At 42.6% G+C, this 17,639-nt stretch overlaps 1 protein-coding gene and 1 pseudogene across 5 annotated transcripts in view; one reads left to right on the plus strand and one right to left on the minus strand.

Moving 5' to 3' along the window:
• ELMO1 (engulfment and cell motility 1) overlaps positions 1-17,639 on the plus strand; it is a 575,941-nt gene that overhangs the window by 58,503 nt on the left and 499,799 nt on the right.
• LOC705955 (small ribosomal subunit protein eS10 pseudogene) lies at positions 3,151-15,175 on the minus strand (annotated as a pseudogene). The gene has a single exon (XR_013415398.1). The product of XR_013415398.1 is annotated as a small ribosomal subunit protein eS10 pseudogene (transcript).

The following is a 17,639-nucleotide window of genomic DNA, read 5'->3' on the forward strand; positions in this document are numbered from 1 at the left end:
ATTTGCAAACAAACCAAAACAAACCCATAAGCCCCATATGAACTCTGCCATTAGTCTTTGACATCTGTTTGATTTTTTTACTGGGTCAGGGATGGTGATGAGTCCTAAACTATGGGGACCATGAAAAGGATTAGGAATAGAATCACTGGAAACACATGTTATTCAAAACAGGTGGGGCCTGAGGTCTGCTTAGGAACCTGTAGCTTTTGCTTTTTATCTGTCCCTGGGCCACTGTGCTTCTGGGAATCAGAAAAAAAAAAAAAGGCAGAGTGTAGAAATTTGCGGCCGGGCGCGGTGGCTCAAGCCTGTAATGCCAGCACTTTGGGAGGCCGAGACGAGCGGATCACAAGGTCAGCAGATCGAGACCATCCTGGCTAACCCGGTGAAACCCCATCTCTACTAAAAAATACAAAAAACTAGCCGGGGGAGGTGGCGGGCGCCTGTAATCCCAGCTACTGGGGAGGCTGAGGCAGGAGAATGGCGTAAACCCAGGAGGCGGAGCTTGCAGTGAGCTGAGATCCGGCCACTGCACTCCAGCCTGGGTGACAGAGCGAGACTCCGTCTCAAAAAAAAAAAAAAAAAAAAGAAATTTGCTCCTTGGGGCACCCTACTGACCTGTGTCTTTGTCAGTCAGATTCCCTGTTTGATGGGGGGAGTTCTGCCACCCTGCACTCTGCGAGACCTTCCCTTGCACAGTGAGTGCAGGCTTCATGTGAAACCGTTCATACTCCATGCAAGTGGCGCAAGCCTGACAGCTGTGAAGGAATGCTTCTTGGGTTCCTGCTCAGTTAAGGGGCTGACTTTATGTTCACAGTGACAGCTGCAAAGTACAGATTTAGGGTGGGGGCACTAGCTCTAAATTCCTGTTACCATTTGTGTTTTTAAAAAGTCTGCATTTTTATGTCTATGGTGCAGCTTTACAACTTGCTGCTGTGATAGCCTATACACAGCCATTTCTTGTTCTTTTGATTTTTTAACCAAGTGATTTCTGGAACGTTCCAGAAGGTGACTTCTTGGGGGATGAAAGCACTAGGGAATCTGAATTTCAAGAGGTGGGATAGGGAAGGCTATGAGATTTTGGAAGTTGGGCAACATGGGAGAGACTGTGGGAAGCATGCCTTTCTGCTTACGGTGATTAATTTTTGTTTCAAAGAGCAGCTCTCGGTAATGAGGGTTGCATGTGCTGGAGAATTAGTAAGAATCTTGGGGGATGCCTGTGCTTCATTCTTTACGCATACCCCTAGGTGGAGGTGGAAGTATTTGGTTCCCCTACACTCTTGATAGACTCTTTCCTATGGTTAAAGGACAACTGAATTTCCCAGCAAAAGCTGGATATCAGGGTCTGGAGACTCCTATGTCTCCGTACTACCTGTGTCCAGGCTATTATTCCTGCCTCTTCATGCTCCACGAGGTGGCAGGATGCAAGGTTTGTCTTCCACCTGGACGGTTCCTGACTCTTGGAGACTCTCGCATGCCTGAGATGTTTTAGCAGTGGACTGAAGTGTGCAGATTTCAGGTGACAACTTCATTGCTTCCGCTAGAGGAAATAGACATGTTGGTCTACATGCGCATCAGCACGATGGAGGGAAAAATGCTCAACGTTTTAAAATAGACTTTTAAAACATTACCGAGACTGTTTAGTGCCTTCAAAAAAAATTCTTTTGAACGTTGACAGTCCTTTCCTCCATATATAAAGGAAACGTTTTATGTGGCTGTTTTGCTTAATGTGGGCTGGTTTTATTTTGGACTCTTTGAAACCCAGCGTGAAGGCTAAAATTCTGCTCTGTGGAAAAGTAAAAATGAAAGGAACTGCCTGGTTTGGGTTGTGCCAAATTAAAGTGACAAGGTACAGATAACAGGGCACAGCCATGCCCACAAATTAGTCCTCTCTAATTTGCTGCTGTGGAAAGTAGTGCTTTGGTGTTGCATTGCTATTTCTTTCCTTGAATTAAAGTTTAAAAAAGAAAGCCTAGTTTGCTCAAAAGAGAAAACTGGAAAAATGTAAGCCCATCAATACTGAAACAGCCCATGGTTCCCTGTGTTCAGGGAATTGTTTGAGGAAGTTCTGCTTCAAAAACATGTAAATTACGTGGTTTTATTTTTAGAAGCCGCACTTCTAAAATGTGTATTGGATTATTTTGTGTGCTACTTAAAGGTAACCCTTCCAAAGCTCTTGTTGACATGCAGAACGTCTTTTGTGTGGGTCAGGTGATGGTGGTATTTTTATTTTAAAAACTTTTTTAGAGACATGGTCTCCCTCTATTGCCCAGGCTGGAGGGAAATGACACAATCATAGCTCACTGTAACCTCTATCTCCTGGGCTCAAGAGAACCTCCTGCTCAGCCTCCCAAAGCACTGGGACTATAGGCATGAGCCATGCCCAGCTGGCGGCAGTCTTTTGTGTGTTTTTTTTTGCACGTGATGTGCCTTGGCATCATGGAGTGACTGCAGCATCTTTCTCCATGATGTTATTGGGATCCAGGAGGACATGTGGTTTTCCCAGTCAGTGTGCCCTGCTCCAAATTATAATACTCCTCTTCCCCGATTACAACTTCTCAGAAAGCTGAAATGTCATTCTTTGAAATGTGGTGGCACGTGATTATAATATTACCAAAAAAAAAAATCAGATACATACGTTGTGTAATAAAAGTCAGGATTACTTATTACAACACCGTACCAAAAAAAAAAAGCAGTATTTTGGTCCTGGTAAGTCTTGTTTTGTTCTTAGTATCTGTGTATGTTAAGGGGAGACCTGTTGTCTCTGTATCGAGTTGTCTGCTCCTCTGGTGGTGAGCACTTTCACACTCATAGGAGGCTTTCATTTATCTGTCTGGATAATAATGGCTCATTTCACACTCTGACTTTTAAGGCAGTGTTTCTCAAAGTGTGTTCCACAGATTGTTACTAGATGGTGATGTTTAAAGGGTTCCTTGCACTTTGGAAGGCTAAGGCTGGAGGATTGCTTGGGGAGACCAGTTTGGGCAACATAGGGAGATCCCATCTCTACAACAAAATGTAAAAAATTAGCCAGGCATGGTGGCCATGTACCTGTAGTCCCAGCTACTCGGGAGGCTGAGGCGGGAGGAACTCTTGAGCCCAGGAGGTCAAGGCTGCAGTGAGCTGTGATTGTACCACTGCACTTCAGCCTGGGTGACAGAGTCAGGGCCTGTCTCAAGATAAAATAAAGGGTCCCATGGTTGAATAAATTTTAGAGATACTAGGATAAATCAAGCCAAACAGATTGGTTTCCTGAAGGAGTTTTCTGAGCCTTTTCTATACAAAAGTACACCATGACTTTTCAGGACAGCAAGTGGAATAGACATCCGGTTTCCCACAGGAATGAGTTCCTAAGCGCCTGCTTGGGAAACACTGCCTCAAAGTTTGGCTCTATATGCCTGTCTGGTGTGAATCGTGTCCCCTACAAAAATGGTATATTCGAGTCCTAACCCCCCAGGCCCTTAGAATGTTTCCTTGTTTGGAAATAGGGTGGTTTTAGATGCAATTAGCTAAGATGAGATCATACTGGAGTAGGGTGGGCCCCTAATCCAATATGACTGGTCCTTATAAAAAGGGGACATTTAGAGATAGAAGCACATACAAGAAGAACACGGCGTGAAGATTGGAGTGTTGCTGCCATAAGCCAAGGAACTACCGGGAGCTAGGAGGGAGGCCTGGAACAGATGGTTCCCTAGAGCTTTCAGAGGGGGCAGGGCCCTGTTGACATCTTGGCCTTGTAACTTCTGGCCTCCACGACTGTGAGACAGTTGGTGGTGCTTTGTTAAGGCAGCACTCGGAACTAATCCATTGGCACTCTTGGGTCGAGTTTAGTACCTCAGACTTCTTTTCAGGAGGGGCCAGAGCCATATCCCTTGTGCTAGAAGCTGCATACTCAAGTGCCTCTCTGGTTCTTTCTTTTCTATGGGTTTATTCTTTATGCTATTTGTGATGTTTTCACTGGGGCCCACCCTTACTTCCCATTGACCTGGAACAGAGGTTTCTTACTCTTGCTATATATTAAAGTCATTTGGGGAACAGGAACAAAACAAAACAACAACAAAAAAACTGTCTGGGCCTCGCCCCAGGGCAATTAATTGAACTCTCTGGGAGTGAAGATCAAGTATTTTATTAAAAACTCTCAGTCAATTACAATGTGCATGCGAGGCTAATAACCACTGAAGGAAGGAAGCAGACACTAGGCCGTGTGCAGGGATGGGCTGGGGGAGGAGGCTCCAACCAAAATTCGGCAGGGAATGGGTGGCTCTTTGTTGAAACCAAGAACACTCGGGCTGCGTGCCTGACTGACCTGAGTGTGGACCCTGGATCTCTACTTACCTGACTTGAGTGTGGACCGTGCATCTCTACTAACCTGACCTGAGTGTGGACCCTGCATCTCTACTTACCTGCTGGGACCAGGTGCAAGTAGTTTAGCTGCTCTCTCCTGTGGCATCCTGATTTAACACTTAGGGATAATAATGACTCCCTAGGAAGGCTGTGGTGAGGGTCTGTGGGAGGCTGTGTATAAGGGCAGTGAGTCCAGGGCTCTAAGTACTATGGAGAGATGAACTGGGCTACCCCTCTCCAGCCCCCGCCCCCTTTTCTCAGTGGTCTCCCTAGGTAGGAACCATCTACCTCTGTCACCTTCTGCCCATTTTCCAAACCTAGTCCTTGATTCCTGCCTCCAGCCCTCCCTCCCCAGCTACCTGCTCAAAACAATTGCAACATCCGATAGGCTTCCAAATCCAAGGCGACTTTTTGTCTGCACACCGTTTCTTCACAAAGAAAACACATTTGTTGAGGAAGTATGCTGATTCCTCAAGGAACCAGCCCCAGGGCCAGGCATGAAATCACTGTGGCTTGCACCACTGTGGGTTGCAGGCACTTCCTTAAAGGTGAAGCCATTCTGGGTAAAAGGCAGGCCACTAACACACAGCATCTGAAAGACTGGCCTGGAGCTCTCCAGTTGAGGAGGGGTCTAGATCTTGGTGAAGTTTCTGGCTCCTGCCTGGATCACAGTCAGCTGTGGAGCACATAACACTAGGGACTTCCTGGGGAATTGGGCATCTCCGGAAGCTGGGCCTGGCACTGGTAGTTTTCAAAGTTCTCCAGGCGGTTCCTCAAAAGCTCTAGGGGTGGTTCTGCTTCTGTGAAGGCAGATTGGCCATCCCTTCGTATTTTGTGCATGTGCATGCATTTTGCTATGTGGGAAGCTAGGCGCTCGCTCAGCTGTTCACTCAACAAATGCTTATTAGGTGACAATATCTACCAGACCCTCTTCTAGACACGGGATACAGTGGAAAACCAAACACTTGTGCTTGCATGAAGCTTCTTTTCTATTCAGGGATCCAGAAAATAAACAAGTAAACAAATGTCTGAGGTGATTTCAGACCCTGAGAAGTGCCATCAAGAAAATAAAACAAGGGAGTGGAGTGGGAAGGACAGGGAGCACCATTTTAGTTAGAAGCCAAGTCACGCTTCTCTAAGGACACTTGAATGGAAACCGGAGTGAAGAAAGGGAATGAGCCACAGGGCAGTTTGGGAAATGTTATGGGCAGCTGAATAGCTCTGTGCTTGGCTTGCTGGAGAACAGCAGGGCCAATGTGGCTGGAGGGGAAGGGAAGATGGAATGAGGAACAGAAAAGGGGCCAGAGGCCAGACCACAGAGGCAGATGGGCCATAGCTAGGGCTTTGAATGTTTTTCTAAATGTGATAGGGTGCCTCCGAAGGTTTTGAGTAGGGCAGCCACATGACCTGACTTAGGTCTCAAATGGATCATTCTAGAACATCAACTACTGTGGGCAAGAGTAGAGTTGGAGAGATCAGCTAGAGGTAGACTTTTTAGCACTGTCCAGGGAGCAGCTAGGAGAGGTTTATGCATATGCGGCAGGTAAAATATTATAGCAAGGCTTCAAAGTAATTGCTAGGCAGTGTTTACTATTCTTAGAACTTCAGAGCAAAGCATGGAATATATACTTTTTGCATATTGTCAGATAATTCTGCATATTTTCAAATGTGATACTTACACTGTTATCTGAACATGGTCACAGGCTCAAACGAATTTGTGTGCATTTTTATTCATGTCTTTTGTGTGTGCAACCATTGCTAGTTTTATTACAGATTAGAGTGAAAGAAGTAATTTTTTGAGGTCAGATTTCTGAGGCAGCCTCTCAAGTAGATCTAGAACTTACTGGTTTCTTGACAAATAAACAAATTGGAAACTTCTAATTTTTCTTCTATCTAATTATTTTGCTCACTCTTGTTTATAAATGTTGTGCCTTTTCTAATGGCTTGTACTTTTTATTGATATGTATAACACCTCATTAATCTTGTTTGGGTCCAGGTAATTACATGTGCATATTATCATCTTAATTGTGTCATTTGTTTTCAGTCTGTGTTACTAAGAGAGGTAATAATCTGTATTATCAATGTAGATATGACTAAAATAGAATTCAGTAGACTGTCTAAGCAACATATTTTATACCATAAGTAAAATATAGAAGCCATCAAAACCTGTATGTTTCGGCTGGGCACAGTGGCTAACGCCTGTAATCCCAGCACTCTGAGAGGCTGAGGTGGCCGGATCACGAGGTCAGGAGATCAAGACCGTCCTGGCTAACACGGTGAAACCCCATCTCTACTAAAAATACAAAAAATTAGCCAGGCGTGGTGTTGGACTCCTGTAGTCCCAGCTACTTGGGAGGCTGAGGCAGGAGAATGGCGTGAACCCAGGAGGTGGAGCTTGCAGTGAACCGAGATCACGCCACTGCACTCCAGCCTGAGCAACAGAGTGAGACTCTATCTCAAAAAACAATAACAACAAAAAACCTGTATGTTTTGAAATTTACCTAAAACATGTATCCTTTTAAGTGTTGCCTAAAATAATCTATGATTAGATTCTTTTCCCATAACACAGTTGCAACATTAAAAGGAAATGTGCTAGAAATATTATACCCAATAATAAAAGGAATAATTAAATAGGCAGAAATTAAAGATGAATCCCCAAATAAAATTTCCAAAAATGTAACAAAATATGTAAGCAGTAGATACTTATATAAGTGTGCTCATTTATGAAATGTTTTGAAATTTTTTTGTCTCAAATGCCATGTAACATAAACGACAAGTAAAATTTCATTACCTCACCAGGAAGAACAATTTTAACCAAGTGGTCAAAGTTACCGTCTCTATTAATGGGACAAACCAACTACATATGCCCTCTGATAAAACATCACTCCTGTGATAGGTCTGCCAAAAATGCATAACCTGACTCTCATTGTGAGGAGAGATGTTAGATAAACTTCTGTAGATTTTTTTCTGTACTCTTAAAAAATGTCAGGGTCATGAAAGGCAAAGAGTGAAGAACTATCCCAGACTAAAGGAGATTAAAGACAGAAAAACTCAGTGCCCTAAGTAATCTTGGATTGGCTTTTAGACCATGAAGCAAATTCATTTTTCTTTTATAATAAAGAACATTACTGGGATAATTAGTGAAATTTCAAGAGGGCCTGTAGATTATATAATAGTGTGTGTCAGGCCTCTGAGCCAAAGCTAAGCCATAGTATCCCCGGTGACCTGCACGTACACATCCAGATGGCCAGTTCCTGCCTTAACTGATGACATTACCTTGTGAAATTCCTTTTGCTGGCTCATCCTGGCTCAAAAGCTCCCCCACTGAGCACCTTGTGACCCCCCCACCCCTGCCCTCCAGAGAACAACCCCCTTTGACTGTAATTTTCCTTTAACTTCCCAAATCCTATAAAACGGCCCCACCCCTATCTCCCTTTGATGACTCTCTTTTCGGACTCAGCCCACCTGCACCCAGGTGATTAAAAAGCTTTATTGCTCATACAAAGCCTGTTTGGTGGTCTCTTCACAGGGATATGCATGATAGTGTGTATCAATGTTAATTTCCTGATTTTGATAATTGTGCTGTGATTATCTACAAGGATGTTCTTGTTCTTTAGAAATATACATTGAAGTATGGAGGGGAAAAGTGGTATCACATCTGCAACTTACTCATAATACAATTGAAGGGGAAGGAGAACTCTTCTGTTGTCTTTACCCTCCTAGATTCTGGGTCTGGGGCCCTGCAAATTAGACTGACAAAAGACAGATTAACAAGAGATAGCAAACAGAAGTTTATTAGTACATGCAGCATGCATACATCTGGGAGAAACTGAGTGATGAGTATCTCTACAGAGTGGTTAGAACTTGGGCTTATCTAGTATCTTAACAAATAGCAATAAATTTGCAGAGAAGTGATAAGACAAAGGAAAAGGGTTTTAGGCTTCCCGGGGTGGCAGACTATGGGAAGGTAAATACATGGGGAATACTAATGGCAGATAAGGGTTAATTTAGTAAGGTTTGTTTGTGCAGGTCCATCCCGATGCAATCTCATCTCAGGTGATAAGGTTGTCATCCCCTTCCTGGTATGGGATGGTGGGGACACCTTTACAAGAATTTATCTTCTGCTTTCAGGCAGATAGTGAGAGGGCCAAGAGCATGTCCTGTTTCTGCTTTTAAAAAAAATTACCTTCAGCTCAAAATAATTCTTATGCCAAAGTGGTGTATTTTTGAATGGCACACTCTGAACTCCTTCACGATTCAGAAAAAAATAATAATACAAGAAAAAGTGAGATAAAGTTACCATGATAAAATGGTATTATTTGGGAAATATGGGTGAAGGGTATACTTTACATTCATCTTGGAACTTTTATGTATGTCTGAAATTATTTTGAATGATCAACTCTAAATTGGGCTTAGGAGAGAACATTTTATTTTCTCCAAAACTGCAGAACACCCTTTATCCTAGTGGTTTCCAAGTAGTAGGAGGGAAACTTTTCTTTTTTAAAGGTAAGGCAAGTATTTCTGAGATTGCCTTAAATGTATATAAAATAGCTAAAATATTTCAAAATTATCTTTTATCCAGAGAGTCTTGACATACCAGAGGAGCCAGTTAGAATGAAATGGACCAATAGGAAGTATTTTTCTAATGTATAGATTGCTGAATTCTTAAAGAAAGCTCATATATAATTTTTTTTTTCTTTTTCTTTTTGGCTCCTTAAGAGTCAACTTGAAAATATATAATTTAAAATATTTTATTCCCACTGTTCATAAACTTGCAGAAGGATCCCAACCCTTGTTATTGAATGTGTTTTAGAAGAGGAAATGAACTTTTACTAAGAAATGAGAAATTCACCATAGAAGGGATTTTTGGAATGATGAGAGTGATCGATCCTGGAACCCTGTTGAAGACTCTCCATCCCTATGGACTGGGAAGAGGTGTGGACACTGGATTTCTCATGTTCTAGACATAAATTTCCCTCAACATTGGTTTGTGGATGGTTCAAGCTTGAACTCTGAAAAATTTTATTTTTCCATAAGTTTATATTTATGTAACTTATCTTATGGTCTACATTCCATCATGAAACCACCCATTGTTATTGTAAGTACTCTGGGATTGCCTTGTGAATTGTCACTTGAGAGATAGTAGCCAGTTCCCAGTGGTTTTACTCTTCATTAATGCAGGGTTGTAGATTACTGACTACTTTGGTACAGAATTAAGTTCACTTCATGAAGTTCTGCTTCTCGAAGTTCTGCTTCTCAAACTCTGCCTTTGGTATTGGAACTTTGGTAAACCAGTAATCTAGGGGGTTTAAATAATTATGGTCACCCAGATTAGAGAAATGGTACTCTGAGAAAGGCTGGTTCTTTTTTTAGTAATAGTTGTCTTATGAATGACACAGACCGTGAAGTTGGACATTATCTGGGATCTGTTCTCACTCTACAGCAGCTGGGTAATCTTAGGCAAGCTATCTGTGCTATTGGCGGATTCTGTATTTGAGAATCCAGTTACTTGCTAGTATCTATTTGTAACCCCCAAATCAGTGCTTATGGCACTTTTGTGGTCATTTGTGGATGAGCAGAGCAATGAAAACTTTGAGTCACCTGATGGGCATGTTTCTAGGCCTGTCTTCTTGTTTCATTTCTCATACTGTAAGCAAGTACTCTTTCTGTGGTCTATTTAATGCCACATTTTTCACATTTTTGTGCTTTCTGTTGGTGATTTAGCTGTTTAAAATGGCCCTAGGTGTGGTACTGGTGTGCTGTCTAATGTTCCTAAGCACAAGAAGGCTGTATGTGCCTTATGGAGGAAATATGAGTGTTAGATGAGCTTCATTCAGGCATGAGTCACTGTGCTGTTGTCCATGGGTTCGAAGTTAATAAATCTATAATATGTATCAAAGAAAGTGTCTTTAAATAGAAACACACATAAAATAAAGTTGCACATTGATTTGTTGACAACGATGCTGTGACATTACTCTCAGAGGGACCTAACTCCGTATTTTCCTTCAGGAGCAATCATTTAATGTTGGCAAATTCAGTGTTTGTGGTGACTTTATAGAACACAACTACTTCTAATGGTGAGAATGGATTGTATTCAGTCTTTCTGACTCTCAGCTTCGAAAAGTAACATTGAGACATTATCAGTCATTATGCCAGGGCAACACATTTAAACAAGGGCTATGTCAAGCAAACTGGGTCATACGGTCATCCTATCCTGGGTAAAATGGATATTAAAATACCTCCTTTCAGTAGCATTCAGCAAATAATTGTCCATCCCCTATGGAGCCAGGTACTATATTGGGAAATGGGTATCAGTGATAAACAAAACCAACATGTCCTCTTTCTGCATGGTGTTTATAGTGTATTGGAATAGGAAGACACAAAATGAATAAGCATACAAATAATCATATTGTCTGTCATTCAGAAAGTCACCAGGATAGCTAAATAGTAGAATGGAGAGCTTTATTAGTAATACGGGCTTGCAAGCCAGGAAGAGGAAGTCTGTACATAGACTGAAGGTGCTCTATCTTGGAAGAGGGGAAGGACAACTTGGATTTTATGCCTTACAGGATTCATATTACACAAGAGTCATGCATATTCAGCAGGTTTGGGGGAAAAGCTGTACATATTTATGAGATGATCCAAGTACATGCACAATGGGTAAACATATATGCAACATACATCCCACGTTCACTTTGGGGCATAGTTTTAAAATTAAAATGAGTTGGAAAAGGCTCTTTACATCCAAAGGTGAACTCTAGGACACAAAGGCAGTTTGTATGCATCCTCTATAAGCTGCTGAAACTGGCCTAAGGTCTGCAGTACCTTATCCAAAAAGAATGTTTGTGAGGGCCATCCTCTGTCCAATCAGAGTTGCAGTGGCCTGGGTTGCAAATCAGATTTAAGAGGAGTCTGATATCTCCATTTGTTACGAAGTTTAGAGCCATAGGAATTTGGAAATTTGCTATGCCAACTGGGTCCTGACACCTCAACACATAAAAAACTTTCTTTTCTTAACCTTAGAGTCCATCTTAGTTGATAAAGGGGTATCTGTTTTGATCTCTCAGATCACAAGTTATAGATTATGACCAGTTCTATGAAGGATAACAGTAAGCTGTTATTGACAAGAATAAGTATCGAATTGGGAAGTTGGAATGGTGAGGCATGGAAGGCCTCTTTGAAAAGATGAAATTTAAAGCAAGATGGGTAGATGAGCTTCATTTTACCAGAAGAAGAGCTTCCCAGGTGGAGAATGAGGCAGTCTAGAGCCCGACCCCTTCAAGGAAGACCTTAGTAGCTGAAAAGTAATGAACAAGAAGAATGTGATGCAAGATAAAGTCCTGTTAAGATTTCTAAGAGCAATGGGGATCCACTGAAGGATTCCGAGCAGGGAAGTAATAAGATATTTTACAGTTCTCTGGAGTGTATGGAATTGGAAGTGGAAGGAAGAGCAAGTGAATGCAAAGGACCAGTTAGGAGGCTACTGCAGGAGTCCAAGCAAAAGTGACGGTGGCAGTAGAGGTGAAAGGAGAAGATAGGTTTGGAAGAGATACTCACAAGGTCAGATCTATTGGTTTTTGAATATGAATGTTTAAAATAAAAAAAAAAAGATCAGGAATGATTTTCAGATTGTTTGAACAGAGGTACCATTTTCTGAAAGGGGAAATGTTGAAGGAGAAGTAGATCATGGGGCACGGAGTCAAGAATATAGCAAATTAAAGTGCATTTACATAGAAGACCATCTGTAAATATTAGTTTTTTTTTTTCATTTATACCCTGGTGGTAGGAATTTTTAAAATGACATTTGTTCCTTTCATCTCCCTCTTTTTCTGGAGGGAGATTTGTAGATTTGTGTTTATCAGAGTCCAAATTTGGTAACCCCTCTTTCTATTTTCGTATCAGTTTTCTGGACATTCTTTTGCATGCATTAGGTGGAAAGTCGGTTAATACTCATCTCCTCAGTTCTGCCTCTCTCCACAAACTTCTGTGGTTTCCCTGGTGCAGGTTTCAGATCTGCTTCAGGATACCAGGAAGAGAGAGAACGGGGAGCTTTATCTGCTCTAGATTATTGTACAGGCCACACAGTGCCCCAGCATTGGCCTTCTGAGGCTATAGCTTTTCAGTTCACTCCCAAGCTCAGCTGCTGTCCCAGGGCAGAGTCTCCATCCCAGCACGCTGGGACTGTAGAAACTTCAGTGGCAGCCATGCCATCAGCTGGACCAACCTATCCATAGGGACTTCTGGATTTTGTTTCTGAACTTGGGTTGGACTTCTGACTCCTCCTCCCATCTTTGGGAATTGCCTTGGGAAGAAAACTTTTCCTCTTAGGGTTGCACCGTCTGAGGGATGGGGGCTGTGCATTAACTGTCAGTAGACTAAAAGGAGAAAAGACAAGGTTGATTTCCATATACTGAAGTACTCTTTGATAAGTGCTGCACAGACAGGTACATTTATATACCAATTTAACAAATAAGAGTAGTGCTGAGCTTCACTGGGGAAGTATAGCAGGCCCTGTTGTGCTTTTTGATGCTTATGGCAACTGATTTTGTACTTCCTGGTGCCAAGGGGCCGGCTTCTCCCACGTAGCAAACACCCTTGGAGGGGGTTCAATGGTGGCTGGATTTCCCGGAGGTTCTGCTTAAATTCAGAATACTACTTTGATGGGCTGTTCGTCCCTTCAGACCCTAAATTTCCTTTCCTCTTGGAAGAATCCTGGCCCATCAGAGAGTCTAAATTGAATGCTGGGAGAAAAGGGCTCCTGGAAGTGTCTCCCATCCACATGCAAGTATATCTACCTTCTCCCCAGTGACCTGCTCTGTCTACCAAAGAGCGTTGAGAGGGGTGACCCTCCTCTAGTCACAAAAAGGTGGTATTCCCCATTCTACCATCGTTGGTGGTACTGGCGCATTCCATTTACATAACTGTGTGAGGCCACTGTGTTGACTCATCCCTGAACCCGGAAGATCTGCCTCAAGTGACTTTTCACTTTGGCTACCCCGAGACACATGGCCTGGCAGCTTCACTTTCCTGAAACTAGGTAAGATATGCCACATCCTATGGATATAGATATTTTTAACTACAGATGGTCCCTGACTTCAACTTAAGATTTTTGGGGGTTCAGTGGTGCAAAAGCAATAAGCATTCAGTAGAAACCGTACTTCAAATTTTGAATTTTGATATTTTTCTAAGCTAGCAATATGAGGTATAATACTCTCCAAAACTTGCAGTCAGCCATGAGATCACACAATTTTGCCCAACTGTAGGCTAATGTAAGTGTTCTGAGCTCCTTTAAAGTAGACTAGGCTAAGCTATAATGAATGTCCTGGAGGTTAGGTATATTAAATGCATTTTTCACTTACGATCTTTTCAACTTCACAGGATATAACTCCATTGAAAGTCAAGGAGCATTGGTAATGGATAATTAAGGGATGCCGTGAGTTACCAGTTCACAGATTTCTTGCAATTTTTTAATCTCTGATAAATGAAAATGTTACACCCCAGTGGGTTCTTCTTGCCTGCTACACAGATAAAGCCAATACACTAAGATGGCAGTGTTGACATAGAGAATGAGTTTAATTATCACAAGGCAGCCGAGCAGAAGGACAGGAGACATTTCTCAAATCTGCCTCTCTGAGAGCTTGGAGGCAAGCGTTTTTAAAGGACAATTCGGTGGTCAAGAGGCTAGGGAATGAGTGCTGCTGATTGGTTGTAGATGAACTCATAGGAGTGTGGAAAACTGTCTTCATGTGCTGAGTCAGTTTCTGGGTGGGGGTTACAGTACTAATTGAATCAGCTCCTGGAGATGAGTCAGGTCCCTGAGGTGGCAGTCAGTTCACCAGAATGCAAAAAATCTGAAACATATGTCAAAGACCAATCTTAGGTTTTACAATCTGATGTTATCTATAAAAACAATTAGAGAAGTTACAAATCTTTTAACTTCTGGCAACATGACTCCTGAGCAGTAAGCAAGCTAGGGAACAATAACTGGTTATCACTTACCTATGCAGGTCTTAGCAGAATTCAGGCCCCTCCCATAGTTAGCCTTGTCTATGCCTAGGAATGAGGAAGGGCTGTTTGAAGCAAGATGGAGTCAGGTATGTCAGATTTCTTTCACTGTCATAGTTTTTTGCAAAGGTGGTTTAGCACAATGTTTAAAAACAGTGGGCACTAGATCAGGTCTGTGATCAAAGGTATAATTCTAAACGTTGCTAACTGAATTGGTTCATCGCTTCCTTCAAGGGCTGTAAGAATCAGTGTTTTTTTGTTTGTTTGTTTGTTTCTTTAAAGTTTTTTTTGGCTGTAAGTTTATTCAATGCAAAATAACCCTCTCCAGTTTTACTGAGGTGGCTGACCATGTTCACAACCAAATCCTCCTCTAAACTGGAATTCAGTTGCTGATCCAGCCCCAGCCTCCGCTTTCTTGTTGACACCAGGAGGCACAGCACTATATCTGCAGGTATCTCTGTTGGCTTCCCCTCTTATGAGTCTTGCAGGTTCCTCAGTCTCCAGACCTTTAGGCCGAGGCCTGCCAGTCTCTGGACGGCTGCGGCATAGAGTGGCAGGCACAATCTCCAGGGGCAGATGAAGGTAATCACGGAGATACTGGATACCCTCATTGGTAAGGTACCAGTAGAAATGCCTCCAGGCAAAACTGTTCCTTCACGCAGCCTCGGGACTTGAGAGACTGCACGGCCTTCATGACCTGAAGATTGGGCACATTCTTGTCTGCCAGCTCCCGGTGCTTACACATGTGGACATCCTTCTTGGCCACCATGACTCCCTCCTTAAAAAGGAGTTCATAAATGGCAATCTGGTTCTTCTTAGGCATCAACATCTTGGTGGCTGTAGGGTCCAGGACCGGGGCTCGAATCATACCTGACTCCATCTTGCTTTGAACCTCATGAGCTAACTGCCCTTGCTATTCCTGGGCATAGACAAGGCTAACTATGGGAGGGGCCCGAATTCTGCTAAGACCCGCATAGGTGAGTGATGACCAGCTATTGTTCCCTAGCTTGTTTACTGCTCAGGAGTCATGTTGCCAGAATCAGGTTTTTGGTTAGGAACCATTTAATATTTGTTTACTAGATTATAAAAACAGAAATATTTTCTTTTTCTTTTTTCAGTTACCAAGTGTTTAGCAAGGGAAATGTAACCTGCTACAATATGCTTATGCCTTCTCTTGAGCGCTGCATTGCTTCTAGGGAGAAGAAATATTAGAATAATCAGAAAGATGGAAACAAAGAGCAAAAAAATTACTTTGTAAAGTTAAGAGATTTTTTTCTTTCTTTCTTTCTTTTTTTCTTTTTTTTTTTTTTTTGACAGAGTCTTCCTCTGTCACCCAGGCTGGAGTGGACTGGTATGATCTAAGCTCACTGTAACCTCCACCTCCCGGGTTCAAGCAGTTCTCCACCTCAGCTTCCCAAGTAGCCGGGATTACAGTCATGCACCAGCACGTCTGGCTAATTTTTGTATTTTTAGTAGAGATGAGGTTTCACCACCTTGGCTACACCGGTCTTGAATTCCTGACCTCATGATCCACCCACCTCGGCCTCCCAAAGTACTGAGATTACAGGCGTGAGCCACTGCACCCAGCCAAGATTTTTATTTATTTATTTATTTATTTATTTTGAGACGGAGTCTTGTGCTGTCGCCCAGGCTGGAGTGCAGTGGTGCAATCTTGGCTCACTGCAATCTCCGCCTCCCGGGTTCAAGCGATTCTCCTGCCTCAGCTTCCTGAGTAGCTGGGACTACAGGTGCGTGCCACCATACCTGGCTAATTTTTTGTATTTTTAGTTCAGATGGAATTTCGCCATATTAGCCAGGATGGTCTTGATCTCCTGACCTCGTGATCCACCCGCCTCGGCCTCCCAAAGTGCTGGGATTACAGGCATGAGCTACCGCGCCCGGTGCCAAGGGATTTTTTTAAACAACCAACTAATGTTCTTTTTTATCTGGCAAGCAGTAATGATGCATTGGATATAGCATATATAGGTTTTAGCAAGATTTCAAAAAAATTATTAGTTCTCAGACAACATGGAGAAATGAGAGCTGGATGCTAATATAGTTAGACATGATGGTTGCATAACAACAGCAAAGCCTCAGCCTCCCCTCTCCTTCTTTCCCTGTGGGTACTTAGGTGACCCTGAGCTAAGACTCATTGGCATACTGGTGTTAGGACCCGCATTCATTCCGATGGATCATTGTGCATCCTGTATTGTTGTTAAATATTTTAAATATGCTCTCAGGGTGTAATAAACTAGAGCTCTTGGGAAAAGCAGACGGAAGCTGGGTCACGGCCACGTTAGCTCTTTGGGAACTTTATGCATCGTGCCCACACCCTACCTCTAGTTAAAATGAGAAACAACAATAAAACAAGTAAGAAAATCCAACACTGTCCTTTTCCCCCATAATGATGACTTCAGTACATCTTTAGAAATATGAAGTAACAAATTATGTTTTATTTTCTCAATGATTGGGTGCTCCTGCTTTGCTGGTGCCTTCAACATGAGCCTTTGTTGAGTTCCGAGTAGGCCTCCCTGAGGCAGCAGGGGAAGGAGAGAACTGAGAATTAAGGATTGGTTCTGTTTAGATTTTGAGCTTCCATTGGTAGTTGTGTTGACTTAAAGTGAGTGCAAATTGTTTGCACAGCCATTAAGCATTTATGATAACATATTGAGTTGTTTAAAATAAAAGCACTGCTAAAATTAAAAAATTAAAATAGGGCCATAAACAAATAAGTTTTGGATTTTTTTTTTTTTTTTGAGATGGAGTCTCGCTCTGTCATCCAGGCTGGAGTGCAGTGGGATGATCTCGGCTCACTGCAACCCCCACCTCCTGGGTTCAAGCTATTCTCCTGCCTCAGCCTCCAGAGTAGCTGGGATTACAGGCATGTGCCACCACACCCAGCTAATTTTTTTTAAATTATTTTTAGTAGAGACGGGGTTTCAACATGTTGGCCAGGCTGCTCTTAGACTCCCGACCTCAGGTGATCCGCCCCCCTCAAGCTCCCGAAGTGCTGGGATTACAGGTGTGAGCCACCGCGCCTGGCTACCTTTTAATTCTTTTAATGGAAAAATAAAGCAAAATACTTAACAGAGAGGGATTTACTACAAAAGTGTAAATTGATTAAACTACCACTTTTGCATGTTGGATTGGTGAAATGATTTGCTTTTCACTTTAGGGTAAGTGTGCCTTTCCCAGAACCGACCTCTGCTAGCGCCGTCTGCAGTGTTACACCTGATTCCATCTCCTGCTGCATCATGAAATGCTGACTCTCAAGGCAGACAATGGACAGGATT

Source organism: Macaca mulatta, chromosome 3 (genome assembly GCF_049350105.2).
Source record: "Macaca mulatta isolate MMU2019108-1 chromosome 3, T2T-MMU8v2.0, whole genome shotgun sequence".
Lineage (NCBI taxonomy): Eukaryota > Metazoa > Chordata > Mammalia > Primates > Cercopithecidae > Macaca > Macaca mulatta.